The sequence below is a fragment of the Limulus polyphemus genome, unplaced genomic scaffold (assembly GCF_000517525.1).
Source record: "Limulus polyphemus unplaced genomic scaffold, Limulus_polyphemus-2.1.2 Scaffold4146, whole genome shotgun sequence".
Classification (NCBI taxonomy): domain Eukaryota; kingdom Metazoa; phylum Arthropoda; class Merostomata; order Xiphosura; family Limulidae; genus Limulus; species Limulus polyphemus.
The window spans coordinates 4,643-15,299 of NW_013669756.1; the positions used below are offsets into that span (position 1 = coordinate 4,643).

A 10,657-nucleotide genomic window follows, 5' to 3' on the forward strand; every position below is an offset into this window, starting at 1 on the left:
GAATATTCAAGACGGAAATATCCCTTGTATCTAATGTTATTGGAAAATAAAAGAGAATATAGATCAAGTTGAGGCCATACATAGAGTTTGTTTGTTCGTTGTTAAGCACAAAGCTACACAATGAACCATCTGTGCTATGCACACCCTGAGTATCGAAACCCAGTTTAGAGTTATAAGCCTTCTGACTTACCGCTGAGCCACTGGGGTCTAAGAAATATATCTGCAACAAGTCGTACTCCAGCTGTGGTAAGTAAAGTATAGCGCCTTGTAACAGATGAGAATTTACGAACACAAAGATCAGTGGTAAAAGCGTCCTCATGACCTTGTATCAGTACACAACATAATCTAGAAGAATCTAGAAAAGCGACACAAGTTGCTTCCACGACATATCTCACGCATACTTAAAGCAGCTGGAGAAAATGAAACTGGTATTCATGCTATCCCATATAAAGACAAACCGGTCAAGAAATCGGATGCAGCGCTTATGGATTTCTCTGCGGTCAGACTGTTGAAACAGACGCTGGCAAACAGTCGTCCTTGTATACTATATGCTTTATGCCTTACGATGGAGCTTTTGTAATAGAAACTACGTTGAAAGACTATTGTTGAGATACACGCTCGTCAGACATAGTTTGACTAAACGTGACGACATTGACCTTAACGATATGGTTAAGCCCTAAAATCGTTTTAATATAACGTATTTAACCTCTGAACTATTCACACATAACCAGGAGTAAAAATATCCCCCTCGTCGGGCGGAGAATGGTAATCATATAACTGATGATATAACCATAAAAACAACATTAAAAAGAAGCATACATTCTCTTGCTGCATAATTTGTTGGTCGAGAAAAAATCACGTATTTTTTGTATTAAAAAATGAGAAGTGAAATGCTTACTAATGTTTTCGTCAGTTTCATTGTGACTGTAAATTTCCCGAAGCTCACAAGGAACATTAGTGCCCTCTAAAGTCGTTAGAACCTGTCCTTCATATAAGTTGCTGCTGTAGAAGATTCCGGATATCACGTGACCACGAAGAACAACTGTGGGTTACAGGTTAGGTGAAGAAATCAGATTAAAATTGTTCTTTATACAACTCAGATACACAATACAACACGTAAAAAGTATTGAAACTTGTACTCAAACATCTAAAATATAGACAAGATAGAGATTATTTACCATGTACAAGAAAACTGTCCTGAACATTATTTCTGAGAAAAAAATATCAAAGTATTTCTCGTTAAAAGTGTATATTAACCATTTTAATTTTTGTTTTTGTTAAAACGACTTGATCCATGTTTTGAAGAGGTAAACCGAGAAGTGGATAAAGAAAATATTTACAAACATAATGCAACTGAAATTTGGAAGACAGTGAAACTTATGTCGAACATCGTGGTATTTTATTTACAAACATAATGCTACTGAAATTTTGAAGACAGTGAAACTTATGTCGAACATCGTGGTATTTTATTTACAGACATAATGCTACTGAAATTTTGAAGACAGTGAAACTTATGTCGAACATCGTGGTATTTTATTTACAGACGTAATGCTACTGAAATTTTGAAGACAGTGAAACTTATGTCGAACATCGTGGTATTTTATTTACAAACATAATGCTACTGAAATTTTGAAGACAGTGAACATAATTTAAATAGAAAATCTTAGTATTTTATTTTTCATAAGAAACTTACCCTTTAGTAGTTCTGGATTGTTTGACAGGGATTGGTTGGTAGTGTAAGGCAGTGAAAGAAAAGCCTCGTTCACGGGCGCAAATATAGTAAACAATTCTCCACCTGCAAATTTTCACCCAGTAGAATTAATATAAAGTTTAAAGCTATTTATAGCGACTTTAAGAAAATGGAAGATCTATTTAATTTCAATAACAAATTAAGCTCAAGTTTTTTTTATTGTTAACAAAACAAGAATACCCAGATATGAAACAAGTTGTTTGTTTTGTTACTAGAGGACTATCTGCGCTAGCCGTCCCAATTTAGAAGTGATAAGTCTGGAGGGAAGGCAGCTAGTCAACACCATTCACCGCCAACTCTTGGGCTACTCTTTTACCAAAGGTCCCCCAGTGGCACAGCAGTATGTCTGCGGACTTACAACGCTACAAACCGGGTTTCGATACCCGTTGTGGGCAGAGCACAGATAGCCCATTGTGTAGCTTTGTGTTTAACTACAAACAAACAAAACATTTACCAACGAAAAGAAGTGGGATTGACAGTCACAGGGTTGAAAGGGCAAGCATGTTCAATGAGGATATTCAAACCCGCATATTGCAAGTCGCGTGCTTTAATCATCAAACCATCTAAAGCAAAAAATGTTCAGTAAAATTTGAAAACATTAAATAATTTGACAGGTATACTGGGCGAGTACGATCCAATCATTAGTGTGCCGAACAATGGAGCTGAGGCTCGGTGGTTCGCGATCCTTAACCGCTAAAACAATCGCACTCCCCATTTTAGAGCCTTGGATGTATTTATATGAGTAACGATCAAATTCAATTATTCGATCAGATAAAAGCAGCTGTGATGTGGGTGAGCTTGACCAGCTGTTTTTCCTCTAGGCTATCGCTCACGTAGGTTTGCACGAAATCCAACAAACAAGCAAGACATGGATATCTAAGGCAAGATTCGCTCATGATTACTCTTTTGTTCAGAAGATGGCGCTGATATTTCTCTTGAAAATTAAACCTCTCTTAGAGGAAATTGATTGCAACCCAAATTCTCTGTCTTTAAAAGCTATACCAAAATTATCAATTTATGTTTGTGTGCTTTTTCAAAACCAATGTGATGAGAGGCAAACTTACGAATAACCCACATTTTTTTATCCTTACGTTTAAAAATGGATTGTAGACCGATATGGTAGATCCAGTAAGCCAGAATGGACAGGCTAGGACAGTTACTGATCGTGGTCCAGAGTGTTCCTGCAGGGATGGGATACATTAGCCTATTTACTACGTGGATAACACCATAGGAAAACTCTTTATCCCATGTTAATAGACAGCCACTGTTGATGCACTGTTAAAAGAAATTAGAAGAAGAATAAAACATAATAGAATCTAGTTCCTAAAAAAAAGTCGTGTTTTAACGCTAAACTGCTTTTTAAGAACTTTTTGTTCAGTCCAGTTTATTTTTGCTATATAAATGATACATCTTAACAGTCGTCAAGTTAAAAAAAAAGTATTTTGAGTAGTATTTTGAGATATTACTTTAAATTCTTCGTATTCGAAACGTGAAACTTTCAACCTACATCAGTTTCGCTTACGTAGATCTTTCCGCCTTGACATGAGTTAATAAAGGTGCCTGGTGAAAAACTGGTCGTCTTCACTCTACCAGGTAAGGCCATGTACTGTAGCATGCTTTTTAAAAACCCTCTGTTTCTTATCAAGAAGTTAGTAAGCCTTTGTGGTCCAGCAGGGAGGGCACTAAATGCTAGATCACTCGGCACAAAAATGGTCACGGCCCCTGGTGAAAGAAAATATATAAGAAATGATGAAACAAGCACAATAACTTTTTCATGACATTCTATATTTCGAAAGTAAAATGTGTCAAAGCTGCAGGCAGACACTAAATGCTTGTAATACAAACATTTCTTTTTAAAAGAGAGAGAGATGGTTCAAATAAGTGTAATGTAAGCTGCTTCTAGTAACTTTTCTATCTAGCGATAACCTGACTGTAGGTAGAAAAATATGATTTGATCGCGAAAACATAAAGTCCAAGTTTGACATGGAAGAAATACCACCGCAGGTTTTCCTCCTCTGTGAAATTCCTGGATAAAATAAAACAATTCATTAAACTTTTACGTAAAAGAAAAAAAAAGAAATATAAAGTACTTTCCTAAAACTACTAAACGTAAAGACTTTCAGTTTTTAATATTAAACAATATGAATGCACTGTTTTATAATTGAAACATTAAAAAATAAAATGGGGAATTAAGTAAACATTGCATTCAATAAATACTTTAAATTTAAAGGATTTTACATTAGAAAATGAGCTTTATTTAAAAAACTATAATTTTTTATTAACCGTGTGCATGTCTTACCATTGTGTTGGGTAGCCAGCTCTTCGTAGAAGTTCACAGCGTCAGTTGTTTTAAGGATTTCCAAAAAGGTTTTTGTATAAGTAAGCCTCTGCAGAACGTCCTGCACTGAGTTTCTCACCTGACAGGCGTAGCATTGATTCGGTTTCTTTAACCAGTAGTAGAAGTATGGTCGATAAGGAACACGATGGGTAAAGCCTCTGTAGCTCGATGGAGTATAACGTGGGTGAGCGTCAATCATAATGATCGATAGCACAGTCCACCAAGAGATCAGTAAAACAGGTATCATTTTCTGACGTATTAAGATATCAGTCTGCATTGTAGTTTAAATGAGCTTTTGTCGATCACACTTTTATATAAAATATAATGAAAATTCCCAACCTCAACAGCTTGTTCCTGTTCAAACAGTGTAACAGAATTCCTTATATAAAATATTATTGACTTCATTTAACGTGATTTAAGTTAATATGAAAAATAGAATTGCATTTAGCACTAACAATTTACAGGACATACAATGGAACTCCCTGGAACGAGTTTTAAAGTTGAAGTGAAATCTTGGACACTAGGGAATTTAAGTAAAAGTACGATTTGTCCTATACATTCAATCCCAGGAACATTTGGTTTGATCTCATTGGTGATTTGAAGAGTCTAATGACTACGACATAAGTGAAGTTTTTTCTTCTACGAAACAAAATATTTTCTATGAAGAATGTTTTGAACATATAATCACAGTTGATACGCTACACGTAATTTTTATGTTTTTTATCTATAAAAAAGTAAAACATTTCATCTAGAAGCAAGAAAGGGTTCGTTTAAACAGGTGCTGTTCTTGTTAGAGGGGGTTTTCCAGTCTTGTTTTGTATTTTAACACTATTCTTTCAGACTCTACAATCTTCCAGGAACAGAGCTACTATGATTAGTTCGTAGAATATCTCTATACTGAATATTCCATTTATATCAATACTTCTCTCTATCATTCTCTCTGTTGCTGTCTGTAATAGAACAAATCGGTCGCTTCAGCAATACAGTAATCTAGAAATATTAGTTATTTAGATTACAAGTTTCAAAACTATAAATATTTATAGCAACAAAATATATATCATCACAACATTTTCTTGAATATTGACAAAAAATGTTTACATCATAATGATATTCTGTGGAAGACTGAAGAAGAACTCTGTATATCACTACAATGTTTTAGGAAAGACGGGAGTAGAATACTGAATACTATATATCACAACCACAATGTTTCTTTAAAGACTGAAGAAGAACTCTGTATATCACTGCAATGTTTTAGGAAAGACGGGAGTAGAATACTATATATCACTACCACAATGTTTCTTTAAAGACTGAAGAAGAATACTTTGTATCACAACAGCAATATTTTGTGAAAGATGAAGGTAAAACACCTAGTAATATTCTACGGAGGACTGACATCGAAAACGATTATATTACAATAACGATATTCTGTAGAAAACTGAAGAAGCACAATGATATTTTGTAAGATATTCGGGTAGAGGACTTTATTTTGTAATAATTATTCTATGAAAGATGAAAGAAAAAATTTTAAGTCCTATTGAAAAAAACGACGTTCAATCTTTTTTTAAGTATCAGCAATATGTATTCTTATGTTACTTATGGAAACGTTAATCATATCCACTGTAAAAATCAAATAATTCTAACATTTTCTTTATATTGTAACAATCTTTGCTTTTATAATTCATAAGTCACCTCCTGATTACTGACAGGCGAACATCTGTTTAGCTTTTGGACATTATGACGTTACAAACAGAATAAAAAGTGAGATTAATGAAGTCAGGAAACTAAAGAGAAGATAGCCTAATTCGCAGGCTATCAGGGAACCAATAATCTCACGATCTACTCTTTATATATATATGTTTCAATTAATATTTTGATCACCAAGAAGCACAGTTGACAAATTAAGTCTACCTTGAAATTGGTGTTGATATTTTCAATGTGATCAAAAATTCATAATGTGTTCAGCGGCAGCGCAGATCGAATCTTGGACCTTCCAATCCGTTGAACGGCACACTTCTATTTAGACCACACCCAGTCCACTCTGAAATTAATGAACAGTTCTCAAAGATGAAGCAACTTGAACAAAAACACAAGAATAATCTTGCATAAATACGACATGTTTTCTAGCTTGTTAGTCCTAATTGTTTAGATGCACTACATTAGATACATTCGTTCAAACGGCTGTTTGTATAGTTAACAGCTAGCACAGACGAATCCAATTTAGTTTTGTTCAGTGGAAACTTAGAACAAGAATTCATTTAATTATTCTGATCGGTAGTTTTTGTTATTCTAGGCGAACTGTTCACCACATAAAATAATATTATTGTACTTTGTCCTATTATTAAATGCGGCATCAGGTGGCTCATGGGGGATTATAAGCTAAAAATCTAGTTTCTATACCAGCCGCAGACATATCACAGATAGCCCATTGTGTAGCTTCAAGCTTCTTAAAAAACCATGTTCGAAACAAACTTTGCATGGTAAGTAGTGCCACCTATTGGCATTTCTTTATAATATTAACTTTAGAATAAAATTTGTAATAGTGTACTATTTTGTACTTATATCGCAAATTGTCTGGTGATGTGACAATTAAAATTTTATCTCTAATTTGTGTTACAATATGTTTGCCATTTTACACTTTATAACATCACAGCATAGGGAAGAACAAGCTTACAATGAATGAAGAAAGAACGTAAACTACATATAATAAACAAAATTAGTCTACCTAGTAAAATATTGAAATATCGTTTACAAAAATAAATCGATTGCAGTTTAATTTTTAAATGTTTCTCTGTTTTAAGTTTTACAAGTTAAACTGTAGATTAAGCTATGTAAACAAACTATATTATCAAAATTTTTATAACAATGAAACAAAGTCGCAAGCACTAAAATGAAGTTGTTTTTTCGTTATAAAACCTAGTCATTATGTCATGTATATCACGCAAGTAGTTTTAGCATTTTTTCAAACGCATGTCCCTCACTGATTCCTTTAACAGCACTTTGTGCTTATTTGATTTCTAGCTAGTTTAATGTTTGTTTGAAGTTAAGCACAACGCTACACAATGGGCTATCTGTGCTCTGCCCGGTTTCATGCGTTTTAAATCCGCAGATATGCTGCTGTGCCATTCGGGGGCGCCAGTTTAATGACTGATAATCGTTATCGTTATAATAGATAGGAATGTTGTCATAAGCATGTTATTGTTGTTGTTTTAGCAAAAAGTTACACAGTGAGCTAGCTGCGATCCACTGCGGGAATCTGACTCCAAACTTAGCTAGCATTCTAAGTTTGTACTTATCGCTGACACACCGGGGGAGACTGTCATGAGGGATATACCAATTCACCAGGTATTTTGAAACTGACGTTGAGTTAGAGATTGTGGTCACTAAATCTAATGTTTTTCGTTTCCCATAACTGAAAATAAAGAGCTTAACATTGTTTTGTTGTAGGGGTAAAAAAAAACATGTACTGGAAGAAGCAGAAATGAATAGGCTGATATCATTGCGAGAGAAATGAGCAAATTCATAAAAATGTAGATGGAGAAAAATATTCAGAAAAAGTACGTATGGAAAGACGGAGAAGTACTGTCAGACTTCTGACAGTTTGTTCCGTTAACTTTGGTTTTTCACGAATTGCTGTACACGATATTGTGTTATTTTGTTATTACGGAGAAGTACATTTAGACAGGCATATATACAGGGTTGAATACTTTACATTAAAACTACATTGAATATGCAAATCAGCTAGTAACAAAGCAACCACAGCAATTATAATGTTGCGGTGGAATAGAACATATCAGAACTACATTTTGACATTGTTTCGTAGATAGTACTATTCCACCAAAAACTGAGCGCTTTTAGCGATGGTGTGAAACAATCGTTTTCAACACAAATTATGCATACACTCAGGTCGTAACTATTTGCTCAAATCGAAGATATGAAATTCCCAAGACAGGGATATCCATTATATTTAAAGACATTGGAAAATAAAAGAATATGGATCAACTTGGGTCACCAGGACCACCTAGAAAGAGATCTGCAACAAGTCATATCCCAACCGTGGTAAGCAAAGTAGGTGACGATCTATATACACAAAGGTTATTCAAAAAAACTGTCCACGTGTCTCAGGTAACAGTACGCAAATAATAAAGGAGGAGTTTCATCTAGAAAAGCAACACAAGTCACATGTACACAAATTGCTTACAATGAGACATCAATTCAACGTCACATACCTCAAAAGGGTGGATAATGAAATGGATATTAATGCTCTTCTTTACGAAAACGCTAGATGCAGCGCTTATAGATTTTTCTGTGATAGAAATATTGAAATGGGCACTAGGAAACTGTTGTTCATACACACTGTGTGGCTTATGGAAAGCATGCAGGTAAGAAGAGTGTGTTTTAGACATGGTGGCTTTATGCTAGAGACATTTAGAATTAAAAATACGACACAGGGCTATTGTCAAAACGGCGCGGTCGTCAGGTAAAGCCGAGTGGATGTAGTGGTATGAAATATAACGTCGTGGTGAGACTAAACAGTCTATTTAACATAGTGTACTCAACCTTTGTTTAGATATATGTAAATATGTGTTATTCGGGAGAAGTGTGAGTTTGCTTTCACCCATTGTCAAGGTTAAAAAATGAAGTCCACGTGATGAAACATGACATGAAAACAATGTATAATCTCCTCAGTAATAGGAGATCATCGCTAATTGCATTGTGTATCTTCAGTCTGTCAAATGGTTAGCAGTTTTGTCCTAAAAATTACTAAGCAATGAAACTATGGAAATAATTGTTCGTTTGTTTATAGTTACGCGCAAAGTACACGATGTGCTATCTGTGCTCTTCCTCCCACGAGTATCAAAACTCGGTTTATAGCATTGCAAGTCCGCAGACATACCGATGTGCCACTGGGGACTAGAGAAAGTGTAAGATATAAAAGACTGTTTAATGTAGGTAATATTATTGATTTATTGATTTTGCGTTTGTGATTCATTGATGTCGAGGATGTTTAGGTCTAGAAGGCCTAAATGCTAGACATATAAATGGCTGCGACCAGACGAGCGAAAAGAGAGTAAAAGTAAAGTCAGAGAAATGTTTGAAAAACGTAAAGTTAGCTGTCGTGGGAGTGAATGGCCTAATGGTTGATTAACAGTTTTGAAAGAGATAAGAAGAATAATTTATCTCATCAAAGGGTGTTCCAAACAAACTAATTCGACCCCCCCCCCCATGTGGACTTGGACAAAAGGCAAATGGATTATACATGGATACTATTGCGATAAAAATATAGAAAAGTAGTTCGGCTTGTCAACTGAATTCTAAAGTAATTGAATTGGCTTAAGTGGACTTTTGACAAGAAGAAGAGAACTGTATAATGTTTAAGATACAACTATGATCTCCATGGTGTAAAGAATTTTGTACATACATTTAACTTGATTCGAATAAATATATTGTTTTAAAATCAAGTGGTGTGTGTGCTGTTCATTTGTTGTCGAATTTATCGCCAAAAAGTCACAGACACATACTGTAGACTAATCCTTAGCCCAACACCCCCATATATTGACATTACTATGGATATTACTAAAAGTAAGGTCCCGACAAAAAGAAAAACACACAGCGATTTCAGTCTCTATACTGTTACGTATCTGCTTGTTTGATAATTTCCCGTAAAATTTCTTTCCGAGAAACTTCAGCGATACAAGTCCTTTCTTAATTAAAACTTGTTTATTCTTTTTCGTTACAAACTTTGTAATACACTTAATTTCCACAGTCACTTTAAACTTAACTACTTTTATAAACACGCTATAATTTACAGCGATTCACACACTTTATTTACGGTGCCTACTGCTCGCTTGACTCGATTATCTCAATTATTTCTCGTCAGTCTATCTCCGGCTTATATACTACAAAAGAGGGCGTCTAGCAAACGCTGGTACATTCGTGAGATTGCCCGCTAAGTCACGATCCTTCTAGAAACTCCAGCACGCATGCTCCCAGCATCGCGTAACTTCTGCTGTCATAACACTGCCCTTTCCCTAGTATTGTTCATCCCAAACAATAGCCACTTACATTAAACCAATAGATAATTAACAATAATTTGATTAAATGTACAGAATTTACAAACACAAAATTCAAATTCAACAAAGTATCTTAATTGTATGGGACATATCTTCTTCTGTACTGGTCTCCATCTCGTTGGCTTCTACTTCATGTGGAGTTCATCTGCTCCAGCAGAAAATGTCTTATTATCGGTAACAGTCACATCAGTGGTAGTAACTTCATTAAGGGCTTCACTGTTTCCCTTCTCAAAATCGGGTACAGTTTCTTCTTCAACAGTGGTTTTTTCAGGTGAAACGTCTTCAGTAGCGTCATTTGTTCCATTGTTCACTTCGTTCCAACTGAAATGCCCTGGACCATGATAATGCCAAAGCCTATTGGCATGCACCACCTTTGGCTTACCTCGCCGACCACATTTTATTCGGAAAGTCACGTCTGAGAGACGATCCACTATGTCATATGTGCCTTCCCATGGAGAGACAACTAAGGAGACTTCCCTTTGGTCTTCCTGGGATATT

At 35.1% G+C, this 10,657-nt stretch overlaps 1 long non-coding RNA gene across 1 annotated transcript in view; it reads left to right on the forward strand.

Annotated features, from left to right (window-relative positions):
- The first annotated feature begins 495 nt into the window (after positions 1 to 495).
- The window catches only part of LOC111088627, a 13,831-nt gene continuing 3,669 nt past the window's right edge, over positions 496 to 10,657 (forward strand). The window contains exons 1-2 of the long non-coding RNA XR_002613094.1: positions 496 to 507; positions 9,154 to 9,162. This is a non-coding gene — a long non-coding RNA (uncharacterized LOC111088627). The remainder of the gene's footprint in view (positions 508 to 9,153; positions 9,163 to 10,657) is intronic.